The 15,526-nt window shown below is 47.6% G+C and overlaps 1 long non-coding RNA gene across 1 annotated transcript in view; it reads left to right on the top strand.

Moving 5' to 3' along the window:
* LOC125940618 (uncharacterized) overlaps nucleotides 1-14,937 on the top strand; it is a 30,796-nt gene extending 15,859 nt beyond the window's left edge. The window contains exons 2-4 of the long non-coding RNA XR_007463812.1: nucleotides 1,328-1,386; nucleotides 11,720-11,852; nucleotides 14,689-14,937. This is a non-coding gene — a long non-coding RNA (uncharacterized LOC125940618). The remainder of the gene's footprint in view (nucleotides 1-1,327; nucleotides 1,387-11,719; nucleotides 11,853-14,688) is intronic.
* The last annotated feature ends 589 nt before the right edge of the window (nucleotides 14,938-15,526 follow it).

The following is a 15,526-nucleotide window of genomic DNA, read 5'->3' as shown; positions in this document are numbered from 1 at the left end:
AAGAGCGTCACTCCCAAAGACGAGGAAGCGCGGCGCGAAAGCCGCCGCGCCGCTACTCGAGAGCGGATGCGACGGCTACGGGCGAACCCCGAGTATCGCGCCGGTGAAGCGGCGGACCAAGCGACAGCGAATTGCGGACGATCCAGAGCTGCGAGCTCGTGACAACGAGCGACTTCGTTTGTGCATGCAGAAGCGACGCCAAAACGATCCGGGCCTCCGGGCCGTTGATGGAGAATTTCCAGCGACAAGTTCGGAATCCTATCCCGGCTTGACTACAGAGTGAAGAACCGGCCGTTCCTGGTGTGCCCCCTCTCGTGAAAACTTGGTCGAGGCTCGAAGAATAACACCGCAAAACTTAGCCGATCTTAGATAAGGCTAGGTGATGTCGCCAGTTTCGCTGTTTGCCCAGCCTTCGCACCACATGTGTGAAATTGAGCTGCCCCCATTTTTCTTTTTTTGGTATGGCGAAAACGAAAGGCGAGAAATGCTAAATAAAAAAAGCCGTAAGATTACGAATTTCATTGCTCGGTAAAACAAAGCTACGATAAACCACAATTATAAGCGCAAGAATTAAGTCAGAAATATAACTTTCCAACTTTGCCCCAAAATAAGTTCCAATAACTCAGAACTGTATATATCATATGGAATGCCGGGCGCCAAGCACCTCGTTAAGTGTTCTGGTTGTCCGAGAAATATTCCGCTCAGAAGTCTCCAGTTGCCCCCATCACAATGCACGCAGCACAAAAGCAACACTGCGTTTCTCTCTAGCTAATAGTAAGCAACTATATGTGTACTAGTAAGTCAGCAATGGTTCGATCACTAGCTAGCCTGACCCGGATCAAGAAAAGGTAGCACAGCACAACGACGTTTCAAGGACTGATAACTCTATGAGTACTGGTTGCATGGTTGTATTTAGAATAGTTTTACTGATTTCTATGACGCTGAAGTTTTGAGTAAATTACGGAGGTTATTTAGTCATAACATTTGTTCACTTAATGCGATACGGAAGGCCTAAAAAAAAACACTAGATTTTTAATACCGTGCCCAAGTTCACGGGTATCATGAGTTTGCCATGTCATTCAAAGGAAGCAGCGTTTCATGTTTATAGGCGTTTCCGTACATTGATTAGAGCCAAAAATGTTTTGGTCCCTTACTTCACAAAACTGTGCACGCGTGCACAATCCCATGATTTACAGCAATGGAGGGTGCTTGAAAGTTTGCGTTACAATGCAAATCTTATACCTTTTACCTAGCACGAGCGACAAGCGCGGCGACGGCAAATGAATAAATCAATAGTAATGTAATGTTACTTTTCTTTTTTCCACAGATCAGAGAGCCATCAAGATGCAGCAGCTGGGGTACGCTAACGGGATCTTTCTGTCATTGGTAAGAATGCATTATAACTCTTCTTGCTGTAGCGGAACGTTAGCTGGAACGATGTCACGCATAAAAATTGCAACTGTCCAAATAACGCACTTCTGATCATTGTTGTTTTGCAAACGACAGGCGAAATACTGTGGCGCGCAGGATATCTACTCTATGGTATTGTGGCACACATAATAATCACAACCAAAGTTATTGTCGGTAAAAACACGCTAAAAGCTAACGATACCGATTCAGGGTCCCTTGGTGCTATAAGCACATGGTCACACAATAAAGGTACACATCATAGCACATAAAAAAATGTCGCAGTCTCACCCGAAAAGCGAAGAATCAATTGCGATACCAAATTAGTAGAGGAGTAAAGGCTCATTCACACCGGCGACTGGCAGTGGTCGCGCGACCAAGTTGGTCGCAAAGCGACCAGTCGCAAATGGTCGCTAATGGTTGCTTTTCTAGAAAAGCGGCCATTTTGGGCCAGTCGGTCGCTGCTCGATTTTTCAGTCGCGCGACTCGCAAAGCTGCTCAACCAATCAGCGCCGCGCCGAAAGGGATATGTGTTTTTATCCGGCGTCCTCCATACCGAATGCAATGTCCACGCCACCATATGCAGGCCGGGAATTTGTGTGTTGTCTTGTGATGCAGGGACGCAGCAATTGCAGCAACGTGTCGAATATACGCGGGCGCATTCACTGGAAGCTAAACAGCAGGAAAAGAAAGCACAACACAAACCCTTTTTCCAGCTGCCGTTCGTTGGATGAGCACGCCACCCAAAGGTGAACAGCGGGTGAACAACTTCGCTTTAATATTACGCACCGAATCACACGCAATGCGAACTAGAAAATACTCGTTGTCATGCGCACAATGTTTGGGCAGGAGGCTGCTTGCGTGGCGGGCCACTTTACGCGAGCAGAGGCACGGGCGCACCCACCAGCGTCGCGTTTTCTTCGGAGGCTTCCGCGCTGCCACAGCTGACACCACGGCAGAGCACATCAGCACAGGGACGACGTCTTCCTGATCGCTCGAATCAAAATCCATGGCTGTTGCCGGAACGCGAAACCAATTGACACAGTGCCAGCGAAGTGCGCGCGAACTGCGTAGATTCCTGGAGTTCTCGCTGAGAAGGATAATCTCCGGGATTGCGACTTGCCGGTCGCACTCAGCCGGTCTTGCCGGGGTGAACATCGGTCGCCTTCGGTCGCTTTTTGGTCGCGAGTCGCAAATGGTCGCGCGACCTCCTCAAGTCGCCTGTGTGAATGAGCCTTTAGGATAGTAGGTTTATCAGCTGTATAAACTTGGACATGTAGCAGCACCAGCCACGCGCAGAACTGTTGTCGACGCCGTCGGCGTTTTGCTCTCGTTCGCAGTGAACGCGTGCGGAGTTGGAGACTGTTGCCGGTGCCTCTAGCGGCGGCTCGGAGGTTTTCGACGAGATTAGATCGGGACACTCGTCGAGCAGCGTCGGAAGTCCTTACCACCTTCTCGCCTCGCCACGTTTTTGCATAAATCGGCATTTCGTGCGGCAGCGAAATGTCACCTCTCCTCCCTCCCGTCCCCCTACGGCCTTTCGCGTGACGGAAGAAGTCGCATTTTTTCTCAGCCGTGCGTTCGCTCCCCGTGAGAGCGCGCGTCCCTCGCGCGCTTTCACTCGCATATACATCATACGGCGCGCTGCGACGACCGTTGGACTTCATACGGAACCTCACGGCGACGCCGACGGCAGAAATCCGCTTGGAGTGTTCATATAATTGTTATCGAATAAAAACACGTGGTCCACTGTGGAGCAAGAAACATATAGAAATGGGGTATGCTTGCAAAAGATGTTCGGTCAGAAAATTCGAGAAATTTCGTGGGAGTAATACAATTCTGATGACTAAGCTTCGTAGAGACACTAGGAACCGTTGATAGAACCCATAAATGTATTATAGCAGATGAAAACGGTGTGACAGATACGCCGGTGCAAATGTGACGGTGTTGTGTGTAAACCACGAGATGTTTTAACGCAGATTCGCCATTGCTTTAAAATTTGTTTGAAATTTGGGATCCTCAAATGATTGTATCTTTCCATAAACTTTTATTAAGGATTTTATTACGAAGCATTCTTTGCCTCATACAAGGCGCTTCGCGGGCGATAGGTAAGAGTGCCCTAAGTTGCAAAGCCCTAAATTTCAAAAAATTGCTGCTGGAGAGCTCAAGGTCTGTTAACGCACTTTGAAAACAAAAGGGCATGCGGTATAAGCGACGAATTACACGGGCTGTCACTGATGCCACTTTATGACTTGCTCCTTTCTCGGAAAACTTAAAATCAATTTGAGTATCACATCGTATTAAAACGACACTGCACTCTTAAACATTGATTTAAGTTGGCCACTATTTGCCATACAGCCGCAACAAGAGACGCGAACTCATAATAGATTCTTAGGAAGCGATATCGTTTCTTGAGCATGCACTTGGGCGCGTCTGAAGTACATGAATTTTTAGTCTTGGCTAAGCAGCGCTTCTGTTGTTATCTCTTATCCAGCCGGGGCGGCGTAGTGCCGTAGTGGCGCTGCTAAGCCTAATTTCGCGGGATCAAATTCCGGCCACGGCGGCCGCATTTCGATGGGGCCAAAATGCAAAAACGCCCGTGCACCATGCATTAGGTGCACGTTAAACAACTACAGGTGGTCAAAATGAATCCAGATTCCCCATAACGGCGTGCTTTATAATCATATCGTGGTTTTGGTACATAAAACACTAGAAGTTAATTTTTTTTGTTCTTTGGACGCATTATAACTTCAACGTCTGTATTCCAGGTACTCTCGTGTATGGTTAACGGAGGTATGTAATTTAATGTTATCTCTATGATGAGCGATTCTTTATCAACCTATGCAATGCCTGATAGTAGCACTGTAAATAACTGTCATTAACTGTGTCATCACTGGCGCAACCTCGACGTTCTTTAATGTTGACCTTAAATGGGTGTTCACTATAATCTTGAGGGTTTTCATCTTTATACTTAAGAGCTTATTATATGCCATAATGCTACAAGCAAACACAACCGCTCTTTGCTACAATCCGTGCAGCTAAAGAGCGAATGTTTACGTTTTGTAGCGGTGCATATTCTGATCAATTTCCATTCAGTTACATGCAGTGTCACACAACGCTAAACGATAAACCTTGCCTGTGGGTCAACGTGGTGCCTTTCAATATTCAGGCATCTGTCTGCTAACGAAACCGAAACCACCCACTTTCATTTGCCTGCTACCAGTAACGAGGGCTGTTCCTTGATTCTAGCTATGACTCTGTACCCCATGTTTGAATTTTAGGTTGCTTTTCAGTTCGTTTAGTACCGAAGTCGTATTCTGAACCCTGTGCATTTTTCCCTCGGTAGTTCGTAAAACCTTGTATTGAAGACTGTATTTGACTTGTTATCTTATAATTTGCTGTTCTCAACTTATTCCCACTTCTGCTATCTCGCTATTATAGGGCTGCAGTGGGTATAAATCATTAAATAAATAAATAAATAAATAAATAAATAAATAAATAAATAAATAAATAAATAAATAAATAAATAAATAAATAAATAAATAAATATTTGAATCTCGCGCCATTTAACTGTGTATGCCACCATTAAGGTCAAAATTTTGGTCAGGTGCAAGACAAAGCCACAGAGTAAAAATTTTTTGGACTGCGTTTATCTTACGACATCTTTTCGTTTGGCTACTTTTGGACTACATTTGAATTCGGTTGGTGTTTTTTTGTTGTCAAGCCTGGCCCTTACCCGGCCGTAGCTGTCTGTGGCCCTGCGCGCGCCTAGGCGCATGCACGGTCCGCGTGCCGACTCTTGGGCGTAATCTGTGGCGGGTGCAAAGCCCAGGGCGAGCCTACACGGCCGGCGGCTTCATGCGCGCTGTCTTCCCGCGCACCTTGTGTAAGAGACCGCGGTATCTAAGGTTTTCGGACACGCGCTGCCGTGTTCGCTCTCCGCTGCCGGTGCCCTTCATCACCCCAGCGTTGTGACAGCGAGTGCTCGTGGTCATCTAGTGAGATCCGTTCACATTTGTATTGGCGTGCGTGACAGCATGCTTGTTAACTTAATTAGTTGGCGTATGTTTACCGCAGATTGCTATCATGCTTCGCCTCTCGGACGAAACTGCGACTTGAGAAGCAGACGACTCCCGAAAAACGAATATAGTAGGCTTTTGCTCTTGGCCACCATAAGCAACCAACGCCGTTATCAACGGCGTTATCGCTTTCGGTATTCATCGAAGCGCCGAAAGCAGAACAGCCGCGAGAAGGGTAGGTGGAAGGGAAGTGCGTGCAAAGCTGCGATAAGGCAAGGTGGTGAAGCGAAGGGTAAAAGCCCTTCGGAAGCTGGGGCGCTCTGGCTGCTCTGGCTGTCTTTGGAGCACATGTCTATTATAACCACTGTTTAAGTATATTTTGCTCTGACAGTGGCCGGCTGTCCCGTGTCTCTAACGTGGTAGACAGAACATGCCTCTCAGTACTATAGCATGTTAGACTGTAGCATGCGAAGTCGATTATAAAATCGAGATGTCAGATTGTTTCTTCACAGCCGCAAGTGCATTCCTGGGAACCTGCGAACGTTAAAATTCGGAAAAACACTCACGGACTTGACAAAGGGAGATGGCTAAGGGCAGGGTGAGAAATGAGCGGCGCGCATTTTTTCTTGTGCTTGCCCTGAGCACACAGCTTTTATGGGATACATAGAAACTTCATTTAGGATTATATATATTAGACGCACCACAGAAGGAGCAGCCAGTTATGCACAGCGGAGACTAACAAGCAATACAGGGGTGCTATGCAGGATGCGCCGAGTTTCTCGTTCACCCGAGTTTTACCCGAGTTTGCTCGATGGCAGTCAGTGAACGAAGATAGCAAGGAACGTGCAAGAACAGCAGGCAAAAAGAAATGTCGAGATAAAGCCACGTATGACAACATGAGCGCACCCTGCGCGGCACAGTGCTGCCGGGCTTCAAGCACAGAGGACTGCGCAACAAAACGCGCCAGCGCCGCGTATTGTTATCAACGTATTATCGCAATTTAGCAATACCGTCACTGTCCCGCTGTCTATCTGCACACTTGCCGTGAGCCGCTTGCCACGCCTTTCTCGGGCGCGTCAAGGGCGTGCCTCCTTTTTCGGGCATTATCTTTCTATCCTCCGTCGAATGCGAACAGGGCACATGCGGTGCATTCTTGCACCTATACTTTCCCTCAATCGAATACTTTGAAATACAACAAATAAAATAACCAACATTTTACTTCTTAAGGTATCGTTTTTTTTTGAATGCTGTAAATTTGTGATGACAAATGGACATATAATGAATTATTAAATTTTGTACTTTTTTGCCGCGAGTCGCGACAGTGAGGCGAAAGCTTACAAGCGGATACATTCTAGAGGGTCACACGCACGAGGGAGTTCATGCGGTGAGCAGTCGCCAGGGGCGCTGCAGTGCTATGTTCGATAAAGTCAGTCATGACAACGATCTGCCCATTCCCTGTCTAATAGGGGAATGGCAACGCAGCGCTGCGGCATGGCTGTTCACCGCAGGTGCTTCACTGCGGCGGCTATTATGGCCGCCACTTTACCAACTGAAACGACACTTTAGCCATAGAGACGGGAGCAACGGCTGTCGCTGCAAAATGGCTGTGCGGTATTCTGGGTCCGTAGTGACGCAGCACAATGAAAATGCACCAGTTTATCTGCGTGCGCGAAGTCTCCGCGATGCATTGCGAACACGAGCGTGCTGCCCAACGACACAGTTCGTCACTTGTCACCGCTTGCCCATTGAAGGTGCCTCCGTGCGCATGTGCGCAGAATTTGAGTGTGTTGTTCACTCCAATGTGCTTGCCGATTGCCTCTGCTGCTGAGCTAACAGCGATCGCAGATGGATATCGTAACGACAGCGCAGCAATCGCATTTTGGTGGGTGAGGGCTCTTGTGTGCAGTTAGGAAATTAGACTTCGAACACAGGAAGGTGTTGCAATTGTTTAGTGTGCCGTGCTTGTGATGACAAAATGCCATTGCACTGGGTGTGTTTGCGCTGACCGCTGACCGTGTTTGCTGCACTTTATCATTGACAGAGCAGCCATCTCAAATGACAGCTGCGATACGTTGTCGTTGGAAAACACTACGCACTGCTCAAGATCGTCGTCCACCACGGCGCATCGACGCCTTGCAAGCAGCTACAGTGACGTGCGGATAATTATTTGCTGTGCGCTACGTAGCCACAACGCAGGCAATGAACCGTGTTGTGGGGTCATCACAGCCCAAGAAGACATATGCATAAGGCAGCGAAAGTCGACACTTTTTTTTATAGTGGTGCTGAGTACATCACCGATGACAGTGCGTTGTGCGTGTTTTATTTCGCCGGTCAAGATTGTTAATGCCTCTCAGTTCCGCACCACGTCGCTGTTGTCGAAAAATAAGTTGGGCGTGGCCCAACCGTGGTGGGCGCGCACAAGAGTTACATGCCTCGCTCGGGGCGTGACCTATGGTTTTGATTGACACGCGAACTCGGGCCAAACTCGTACATCGCGAAACCCCCCTCGAGTTAAACTCGGGAGCATGGCGGCGGCAGCAGCAGCCTGTGTCATCGCATCCAGCGGCGGCAAGCGTCAATATGACCATCTGGACCCCTTCAGCTACATGACCGACGTAGAGTTTCAGCGTCGTTTTTGCCTTTCCAAAACGTCAGTGCGCTGGCTGTGTGACGAGTTAGGCGAACGCCCTTGTCTGCGGAGACTGCGTGGCGGGCATATTATGCTTTCCGAGCACAGACTGATGTGACTAGGCTGCGGAGGAAAAGTTCGTGCGATCGCTTCGCTTCGGCTCTCTCCTGTTTCAAGCGCTGCTCGTCCACCGCGCCCTAGCCCCAGGCCAGGTCCGGCGTCGTCATCGGAGTACTGGGGCACCTGCGAGCACCTGGGGTTCAACCCGGGCCAACCAACCTGAGTAGGCGAAGTGGTCACATTATATTGGAAGACTCAGAATGGAAGCCGGGCTGCCTTCCGATGCAACAGGTGCCGAAATCAGTTTTCGCAGTTACACGGTAAAGCTGCACTGCACGGTCAGAGAGGCGAAGGACGTTACTTCGCCAAAACTCACCGCCTCGGCCGTCCGAACGACCACCTGTCCAGGCGGCAAATGATTTGGCTCACGTACTGCGTGAGCAAAAGCGTAGACATATGGCTGTTGAAGGAGATGACCGGCGACTTGTTTCCTCTATAGGAGCACACCATCGCCGACAGGACGAACTACTCCCGTAAGGTCGCGAGGGACGAGCTGCTGGCGCGACCTCCACTTGGTACCCCGGGTAGATAGCGCAAATTGATGAGTGCCTTCTTCACGGCGAGCAAAAGTATACAATCGAGGCCGCCTAATGACGGCCGACAACTTTCCGCCAGCCGCCAAAATTACGGCGGTGTTAAAGTTGGGGGCCCATGGGTCTTCGGCATGTTCTGCGCGACCAGAGGGGTGCTGCGACTTTCAAAGTCGACCGAAGAAAGGCGGCGAAGCTAGGCGCCATTATTGCAACCAATGTTAAACCGGGGACCATTATTCATAGTGACGAATTGGCCGCATACAAATGTATCCCAAATTTAGTGGATGCTAACGGGGCTATGCCTCAATCCGCATTGGTAGACAGTCAACCAAAGCATGAACTTTGTGGACCCCATCACGGGCGTTGACACGCAAAAAAAAGAAAGTTATTGTCAAAAAGTGAAGCGCTCCCTCGTCAGCGATGGGTACAGGGCAACTGCACCGATGCTGGAGTTCCACCTGGGATGCATGTGGTGGCAGTCAACATCCACGTGCGCTGCAAAGACCCTTTCGTGCGTTTGTTAGAAGCCACGGATCGCTCGGGCTAGCCACTACAAAGACTCTTTCCTGCGGTTGTTAGAAGCCATCGCTCGACGCTTGCCAGTATGGAGGTGTATCGCAAAGTAAAAGAAAATAAAGCGTAGTTTTCTGACCCTTGTATGTGTGCTTTCCGGCATTCCTGTGTGCTTACACGGTAAGCGCGCGGCAAACCACTTATGCGCTAGCCGACGCTCACTTCGTCTTTTAGCTGGATGCGCGCGCTACTCGCAGCTTTTCTTTAGCGCGAGCAACGAGCGATCTGTTAAAAGCCCTGTGTGAAAACCAGGCGCACACCAATCTCTGCTCGGAAATGGGAGCGCAAGCACGTAGCGAGCCGCACCAATCCAATCTAGAGCAAAGGAGAAACGAGCGATCTGTTGGAAAACCAGTGAGAAAAGCAAGCGCACACCAATCGGTGCTCGGAAATGCTAGAGCAAGCACGTATCGAGCCGTGCCAATCGAATCCGGAAAAAAGAGGGGGGCGAGCGTCTCCTCGTGGCATAACGCGAAACGTATTTAAATACAAATTAGTCTAATACACATTCCGTGTACATAGTGGAAGCATTAAAATGCTTACAACCCACGTTAATGTGACTAATATTATTGTACTAAATGAATTTATTTTATAACTTGCTTGTGCCTGTAATGCACTCGGTGGAACGACAAACAAGTGAAAGAAGGCACGACCATGCACCGACCGTTTGATCACGTGAGCCCCAGTTTGTCGACCGCCCATATGGCAACGCCCAAGGGATAATAGCCACCCAGAGTGAATCTAGATTAACCAATGAAACTGGAGGCGTGCCGATGGACAAACTTCGTCTTGTTATCATTTGTTCTTTGATATTGGGGCGTCGCCAGAGCTCGTGAAGATCCCGAGTTTCGCCAAACTCGGGGCATCCTGCATAGCACCCCAGTGCTTTTGTTCATGATGACTTTTCTAGCGAGCTTGCTCTTGCGCATTTAGCCTGCTTCAGGAAGTTTCCTCAATAAATTTACTCCAAATAAGTCGCGCTCTGTTTAGCACCTTGCATTGCCCTAAAAGAGCGGCGCAGCTAGGTGCCATCGCAATTTATTTATTGCATGCATTTCTTTCTTCAATTTGGCTGGTCCCATCGTTCAACGTCTATAAAGCATTCTCGCGACCAGAATCAGTTTTTTTTCGTAAACCATGACACAACGTTCACAAATCGTGGAACGAATCCAAACTCGTAAATCTTACGACAAATTCGCGAGCTTTCGCACGTATGCAAGTGCCATAGATAGGAGTGTCGGCCCATCCCAGAATGAACGAGTACGACTTGATAAACTTTACACCAAGCCACATAAATAAAAAAAGTACATAGAAAAAGAACCGTGAGTGAAAGGAGCGGAGACAGACTAAGAGAGAAGGGCATAGTGAGTGAAAAATAAGCAGAGAGGATTAAAAAAGAAGGGTAGAGAAGAACACAAGACTAAAGCACGCATATATGTTACGCACTCATCGAGCTTCCCCTAACGTCCGGAAAATGGTCCGCAATGTAGCACAAAAACTAGTGCGAAATGCTAGGCTACAATCGGGAGTCTAAAAGTGTCGCCTTCAAAAATCACATTTGGACGCACAGCCAGTGGGAAATATAATGTAGTCCATTGTAGCGCAGGGTAAGGTGAGTGAATGGTAGTCTTTGGAAAGTTCGGTTCGCTGCGCACCGTATACAGGGGCATGTTTAAGAATAAATGACTAGATCTGTTTCGGTTGAGCCACAGAAAGCACAGGACGCAATGAGTCCCCACCCTTGGTGGCGCAACCGCGTAGTCACCGTGACACACCGTACACAAAGCATCAATAACACGGCTCTAAAGCATGCAGCGAAGTAAACGACGCGCACGAATGCACGGAGAATCATATTATAGCTGAAACTCGCTTATCCCGGTGCATCCCAGAAGGTCGCAGTGGACCCGCATAGGAGCGTCATCGAGTTAGCAGGAAGCTTCTGGACGAATGTCGCACTTCTTCGTCCGAAATTCCAGTCGGTCTGCCTTTTCATTGCCGCGAACGTCCACATGCGACTGTATCCACTGTCGTAATAATGATACATCGCGATATACAACTATGCAGACAGAATTGGTAATGTGAAGCGCAATAGGACGCGGTATGCTTAACCGCGTTCTGAATATAGTGTGGCAATGCTTTTTAGGGAGAGAGAAAGTTATGTGTGTCTTTGAACGTATACATGTATGTATATACGCTGCCACGTGTGAGCGACAGGGGTGACGCAGCCCTGCAAAGCTTCAAGTTACATGTTTCCTCCGGGTTTCCAACATGACGCGTGGGGACAAAAAGCCGATTTCATTGTTCCATCGTTTTATTGATTGATTTACCTAATGGAAGTGCCAGTAAAACTTCAGTGACATGCTTTTTTTCTTGCATATCGAGGAGTGATGAAACAAATACCCGGACGCTTATATTTTATGCAATTCAATTGGGCGCAGGTGTCTCCTTTAGGCTGTATTTGCAGCAACAGGCCCAAAAATACATTGAAGAAGTGAATGTCACACTCGGAGGTCATGTTTCCACCTGGGGCCTCACAAGCGATTACCCCTACTGGCACCAACAGCGTAAAGAGTAAGCTAATCTTATGTTTTTTCTTGCTTGAATGAAGTGTCAGGTGGGTTTCTGGCGTTTTAGAATTCAATTCTCATTTACAGTGCACTGTTCTGAAAGGCCAGCTAGGATAAGGGGCGTGGACGGAAGTGATGTGCCAACACGTAGTTTACAGATATGCCATAGAAATGACAAGAGTCAAAAGATACAAACAGCGAATTGCGAAGGATAAAGAATTTGCATTTTATTGCGATAGCAATTATATGGACCCTGCAAGCGGATTTCTGCCATCGGCGTCGCCGTCGCCGTGAGGTTCCGTATAAAGTGCAAGGGCGATGAAATCGTCGCCGCGTGCCAGCAGCTGCGTAATCGTGTTGCTGCCGAAAATTTACACCAACAGCAAAGTAAAATACGCTTGGTTACTGCAATATTAGTGGTGTTTGTCTGGTTGAGGTCTACGCCACCAGGTGGCTACACCGTGCAGGTCATTCACTTTTGCGCCTCCGCTCATACGGTGAAACGCCCAGTCTGCTTGCATTTACAGGAATACTGGGCACGCTAAAACTCTTACATCACGTCGGTACCACTTAGAAGGAGGCACATGGTAGACGATGCGGCGTGCAGTGTGACGTGTGACGCCTCTGAATGTGTGATGCTCCCGACAGTTGCAGCTTCTTGAAATAACCTCGAAACTTGTTCGAGGCAGCTGTTCTTGTGACCAGTACCTTGGTTCGCACGCGGAAGCGTACGCTACGAGTCTCTTGGTCGTTTGACTGATTGGTTTGATGATATTAACCCTTTCCAGTGTGAAGTTTGTTGAAATTTCTATTTAGTTCAATTGATTGACAAAAGAGAGACGAAAACAAAGAAAACAAATATCTCAGTGCACTTTTTCGAAACACACAAGAAGTCTTTCTCATAAATTGTCAAGAAATCAAGGCGTTGGAGCAGCGTAAGGCTTTTCGAATATTTTCATTCAGTCACAATACTGTGAAGTACGGCTACAAAATATGTGAAGGCTATTTTCATACGATCCCATGATAATAAAGAAGAAAAAACGGTAGGCGACCCTAATCTTTGATTTAGGTGTCTCTTAGTGGCACTCGCACCTCGGCGTTAGTGTTCTGTGCTTTGGTCTGCGGTAATCAGTGATTTCTAATGATTTCTAATTTGTTCAGACACTTCAGTAACTCAACTTGTAACTAAACTTATGCTTTGATATCATATCTATAATGAAACCCATGTATCTTGTACTGTACTATTTTTTCTGATTATTTTAAATTTCGTCCCCGGTGGTGTCAGCTAATTGTTTCTAATTATTCCAGACACTTCAGCAACTCAACTTGTAACTGATCTTATGCTCTGATATCATATCTATGAGGAAACCCACGAATTTTGTACTGTACTATTTTTCTCCCTTTTTTTCTGATTTATCTTTAATTTCGTCTCAGCTAATTAATTTTAATTATTCCAGACATTTCAGTAACTCAACTTGTAACTTAACTTATGCTCTGACATCATATTTTTAAAGAAACCCTTGAATATTGTACTGTACTATTTTTTCTATTTCTTCTGATTTATTTTGAATTTCGTCTTCGGTCGTCTCAGGAGGTGAACCGGAAGTGTTGCGCAAAAAACAAGAGTGTCACTCGATGCTCGTGCCGCTAGAGAGAGAAAGGATGCATAGAAAGGTAGGGAGGTTAACCAGATGTAGTTCCGGTTGGCTACCCTGCACGGGGGGATGGATTAGGGGGATAAAAAGAGAAAGAGAGTGGAAGGGGGAGAGAGAGAAAGAGAGACGAGCACAAACAAATCGCGTATACTATAAAGCGGTCGGGGGCGGCGTTCTTAAAGTCTATCGTGAAGGCCCGTAGACCGCAGGAACCTCAGTAGCGCGAGTAAGGCCTTCATCGCGGATGTTTTTTCGGAGCACTGACCTAAAGTTTTTAGTTCCGTTAGTGGACGATTGTCCAATTGGTCCAGCACTCTGCACAGCACTTTTCTCTCCGCACTATAGCGCGGGCAGACACAGATAATGTGTTGGAGCGTCTCATTGCTGCTGCACATGTCGCACGTAGGGCTGCTGGCCATTCCAATAAGGAAGGCATACGAGTTCATAAATGCAACGCCTAGCCAAAGACGGTACAGCATGGTCTGTTCACGTCGTGGTAATCCTGGTGGGAGATGCATCTGTATATCCGGAGACAACGAACGCAAACGACACATGGTGAACGTGTTCGAGTTCCACAGGGCCAAAGCACATTCACGGGACATTAATCGCGGCCCAGCCGCAGCGTCTGTTCGCGAAAGTGGAATCAAGACACATTGACCACTTTCATGTGCAGATCTGGGCGGCTTTGTCGGCGTGGTCATTCCCGCTGATGTTGCAATGTCCTGGAAGCCATCGAAATATTATGTTGTGTCCCTTGTCATGGCTGCGGTGATATATCTCTCGTATTTCTGAGGCCAGTTGTTCATTGGGGCCATGGCGCATTCTGCTTTGTATGCCATGAAGGGCTGCCTTGGAATCACTAAACACTGTCCATTGTTGCGGTGGTTCCTGATTAATGAAATCAAGTGCAGCACGGAGTGCCGCAAGTTCTGTAACCGTCGAGGTGGTAACAAATGAAGTGTTTAGGTTTATTTCTTCAGAGTTTGCCTGGACGATGACTGCAGCAGCAGAGCTGCTGAGTTTTACCGGACAATCTGTTTAGACATGAACTAGTCATGAACTGGCCGAAGTGAACTAGTCTTCAGTCTACTGCACTTCGTGTTGACTGTGGCTTCGGTTATAAAAGTAATTGGCTTAGAACTTAGAATGTAAAACACTGTCACAATTTTTTTTGTTTCTTCACAGACACCCGGTGAGAGGTGAGGTTGACTGGATCAGCTATTCTGGATGCAATCCTCCCAAGCATCAGGAATTACCGAGAACTGATTGCGCTGGCGTTTTTACGTGGTCCGTCAGTGCAGGCATAACTGGTCCGTTTAGCCTTAAGCAGTACGCTGTGCTTCCTGTCATGTGCGAAGGGCCAGCTCGGAAGATATTTGAGCTCGAGCTAAATCGTCTCACCATAACTTCTACAGGGCTGGAGTGGGGCCACCTATCTGCCAGTAACGAAACCAAGATATTCGCCTCGGTGAGTGACAGTTTTGCATAGTTAAGACATTTTCTGAAAAATTACACACGCATGTAAGACGCACTTCCCATAGAATGTCTGCACGCGAAGCTCGTAGAACAACTATCTGTCGTAATCGTTAAGAACTTAAATTTTAGAAGCACCACCAGTGGTCAACTTAAGGTATCACGAACACAGCGATGACGCAAGTGTACTGTTCAATCGTTGCGGCAAATGAGACGATGTGCAATAATATCACTCACTGCGCCACTGTTTTTGGTCCGGCACACGACAGTGAATTCACCTTGGAGAGAGAGAAGCTGTTTCAAAAATGAAGTCCGAATTTGAGAAAACTGAGCGAGAACTTGAGAGGAGAAAACTGTTCGGTGCGAAGGTTCCGATATGACAAATTCTGGTCGCCCCGATGACTTGGCGAACAGAGGTCACCTTATAGAAGCTGGCTCTCCAAACTGACTTCTTCCAACTTGTTGTTCTGTACTTACGTGGCAGAACTCGGTCTCCGCCCCGTTATTCTTCTCCTAGAATAGTAGTATTAATCTTCGCGTAGGTTCCGTA

The sequence above is a fragment of the Dermacentor silvarum genome, chromosome 10, assembly GCF_013339745.2.
Source record: "Dermacentor silvarum isolate Dsil-2018 chromosome 10, BIME_Dsil_1.4, whole genome shotgun sequence".
Taxonomy (NCBI): domain Eukaryota; kingdom Metazoa; phylum Arthropoda; class Arachnida; order Ixodida; family Ixodidae; genus Dermacentor; species Dermacentor silvarum.
The sequence above is the reverse complement of the archived record's forward strand: the minus strand, read 5'-3'. Positions and strand labels throughout refer to the sequence as shown.